This window comes from Pinus tabuliformis, chromosome 1_1 (assembly GCF_031772625.1).
Source record: "Pinus tabuliformis cultivar Carrire ecotype Pingquan chromosome 1_1, CPIR1, whole genome shotgun sequence".
NCBI classification, from domain to species: Eukaryota; Viridiplantae; Streptophyta; class Pinopsida; order Pinales; family Pinaceae; genus Pinus; species Pinus tabuliformis.
This window is the reverse complement of record NC_142297.1, coordinates 998,990,015-998,994,120: the sequence shown is the minus strand read 5'-3', so window position 1 is coordinate 998,994,120 and position 4,106 is coordinate 998,990,015.

Genomic DNA, 4,106 nt, shown 5'->3' with positions numbered 1-4,106 from the left:
ATCAGAGGACTTGCCTGGGTTGATGATTAGTGTGGGGTAATTAGGATTTTTAAAAGACACCTTTTATCAACCAACATTTTGGCACCATTGTTGGGGAGAGTGTCGACATTTTACAAAGAGTGATGTATATCTGATAACTTTTGTTGGGAAAGAATTGGGTATTGAAAACAGAAGGTAAGACCTTACGTAACGAGAAAGTAAAGTGCTTGCTCCTCCACTCGCTTTTCAGCACTTACAGAAAAGTGAAATAGGTGCTTGATGTTTGTCTGTTGAGAGAGAGTTGGGTATTAAAAATGGAAGGTAAGAACCTGTGTACAGAGCAAGTAAAATGCCTGCACCCCTGCCCGCTTTCCAGTAGAATTACTAGGAATTTAAGGTAGAAATAAACATTTGAATTTTTGCATGAATGGCTAAGAAGAAAATACCATAAAACAATACAATCCCGCATCCCAAACCTGAAAAATATAAGGGACTGGTGACCCTTGATGACCAACTTTTATTGATGACATCTTAAGAAAAGTTGAATCTCAGCAATCAGTAGGTCCCCGAACCATTGCTTCTAGACAACCTACTATCTCCCTTCGGGCCATAGGCTCACCATCTGTAGCCTATGCTGAGGTCCATAGTAAAACTGAAGGGACTGAGCAGAGTTTTCAAGATATTGAAAATTCACGACCAATTCCCTCACAAGAAGGGATTCTTGCAACATCCGTGAAGGAGGAGGAGAAACAGGGGAAACAGACCAACCAAGATCCCCTCAGGTAGTAATTGAGCAGAGGACACTTAGTGTCCCAGGTCAAGGAAGTGTTGTTAGGATCATTCCCACCTTCTCTAGACATCCTAAGGATAACTCTCTAGCTCCAGAGATCCCGAAAAGGTACTGACATATCTTTGATCAAATGGCCAATAATCCACAAACACCCTAAACCTCTACATTACAGTATCTTATTGTTGACACAGCTATCAACACCCCGATGAAAGCTATCCCTCTACAAAATATTTCCACCCTTCATGGACTCACTTCAGAAGATTCAGATGTGTTCCTGTTTGAGTTCGACGTCCTATGTCGGGGTTATGGTTACACCACCGACCCCTAGAAACTAAAGTTGTTTCCCTCCACTTTAAAGCGAGTAGCCTTGCGTTGGTTTATGGGACTGGGTGGTGGCACCATAAATGGTTGGGACCAAATGAAGACTGCTTTCCTTAAAAAATATCAAGATTATTGCAGATCTAGAGAACTAAAAGATGAGATATTCCAAATGGTAGCAAGGCCTAGTGAAACTTTGGAAGAGTATGTGGAGCATTTCCAATATAACCTCCAAAGGTCTCCCTACGCAAATCTGCCTCTGCCTGATAATGTGCTAAAAACCATGCTGATTAAAGGGATGAAATACTAATGGATAGAGAAATTAAATATTATGGGTAAAGGTGATATCTATCAAGAAGACTATGCTAACATTATTTATTTGTGTATCAGGTTCTCGAGGGGCAGTACAAGACTGAAACCAGCAGAATGCGATATGATCACTAGGGATAGCAAAATCTCTGGCGGAAGCATTACTCATACTAAAATCAGAAACCTGCTAGATGATTTCAAAACGGATATCTTGGGAACCTTGACAACACAATTAGACATCATGCAAGCCAATTAGAAGCAGGCCAAAGTAGAATAGAACCTGATTATTTTTTGTCCTCAATGCAGGAAGAAACATAGTCATAAAGAATATCCATTGGATATGGTACAGATCTATGCCATTTGCACTAAAGAACATGTCATATAAAATTTCCCATCTCTCCTAGGATTAAAAGCGGTCTTCAAAGAGGCAGAGGAAGAAATGGAACCAGTCTACCTATTAAAACAGCATCGCCAACAGCAAGCACGACAAACATGTATGCCTACCAACCCATCTTCATTCTTTCAACCCTCACAACATAATTCTCAGAAATACACAGGGGATACATGGCAGAACCGGCCAACTTTTCCTAATTGGTCATGACAAGAATTTTCTATGCCACCTTGGTCCAATCAGTCAAATCCAAGCAATAGTTGGCCAAATCCCTCTTATTTTCCACCATTCTGGTAGAACAATCCATATCCATCTAAATGGTCCCCCTCCACTTCAAAAAACCAAAACTGGCAATCAAGCTGGCAAAGACTTATGAACCAGCTAGCAGGGACAATCCCCCTGCCTAAACCTACGCTACCAGCACCTTACATGTTATAGCATAATCCTCAACCCAATCTACAACCACAGCTCCCAGCCCAGCCCAACCCAAATCCTAACAACCGACCAGTCCAGTCGGTACAAATTATTGAAGGTTTGGATCCGGAAACTGAGTTGAGAGAGTGTAATGAACTCAAATTGAGGTCTGGACAAATAATTGAGTTAGAGGGTGATAAACATATGCAATTGGAAGAACCACTACCTGTAGAACAAACACCTCAAAGGAAGGATACAGTCAAACAGAAAAGTCACGAACAAACTATTACCTCTTCTCCACCATTCCCAGAAATATTGATTATACCTCACCCAATCAAATATCCCGATTTCGATCTCCTGGGAGAATTAAAAAAACTTTATGTAAAAATACCCCTCCTCCAGGCTATTCAGGACATTCCAATCTATGCAAAATCCATTAAGGAATTGTGTACCAAAAATCCTACGAGGAAAATAAAAGTAACACCAACTATCCATGTAGTCGGAACTTTGTCTGATTTATTATTAGGTAGAGAAATACCGGTGAAATATGATGACCCAGGAAACCCTATAGTCACAGTACAAATAAATGGATGTTCCTTTCCCAATGCGCTAGTCGATCTAGGGGCAGCCATCAATATTCTCACAACAACATCTTGTCAGAGACTTGGCATCACAACATTAGATCCAACTATGACCTTGCTGGAACTGGCTGATCGATCAGTTATTAAACTAGAAGGGACATTACAGGATGTAATGGTGTCTGTAGATCCTTGGGAGTACCTAGCATATTTCTTGATCATTAATCCTAGAAATCGACTAGATGGACATCCTCTAATATTAGGAAGACCTTGGATAGCGACCACAAATGCTTATATAAGCTGTCAAACAGACAGTATGACTATAGCTAGAGGAAACAATGTGAAGAACCTAGCTTTATATCCTCCCGCTCAGCCAAGCCTAACTATAATTAAAACTAGGAAGCAACCTGTAACATATTTAACTGAAAATATTTGATCACCACTAACCGTAGCAGATGTTCTTGAATTTAAGAATCAAACAGAGGATGACATTATTAACACTTACATTAACCACCCAGCTGCCGTATTTAATCTAAAATGTCACATAATTGAAGCAGCCCTGGATAACGAAATGGAAGAAGATCCTTTAAAAGATATCAATGACCAAAAAATACCAACAAAAACTATTTATAATAGTAAACCCATTGAATTGAGCCAGGGAAAGTCCTAAACATTAACAAAAACCTGAATGATGACCAGCAGCAGAGGCTTATCCAACTCCTTAGAAAATATAAAGGGGATTTTGCTTGGGATTACCTAGATATGAAAGGGATTGACCCCTAATTATGTATGCACCACATATACACTGAAAAAGATTCAAAACCAATTTGACAACCTCAACGAAGATTAAATCCTCAACTAAAATATGTTGTTAAAGACGAACTACAAAAACTATTAGATGTAAATTTCATCTTTCCTATGTCTGATAGCAAATGGGTTTCTCTATTAGTTGTTGTTCCTAAAAAGAATTGGAAGTGGTGTATATGTGTTGATTACATAGAGCTTAATAAAGCAACACAAAAATATCATTTTCCCCTTCCGTTCATCGACCAGGTTCTAGACACATTGGCAGGTAAAAAAAATTTCTCTTTCCTGGATGGCTTTAGTGGCTACAACCAAATCCAAATTGCCCCTGAAGACCAAGACAAGACTACCTTCACCTTCCCCTAGGGGACATTTTCTTACAGGGTTTACCTTTTTTACGGTGCAATGCACTTGCCACATTCTAGAGAGCCATACTCAGCATTTTTGCAGACTTGATAAATGAGGGATTAGAGGTGTACGTGGACGATTTTACACCCTATGGAGATGACTTCGAGATAGCATT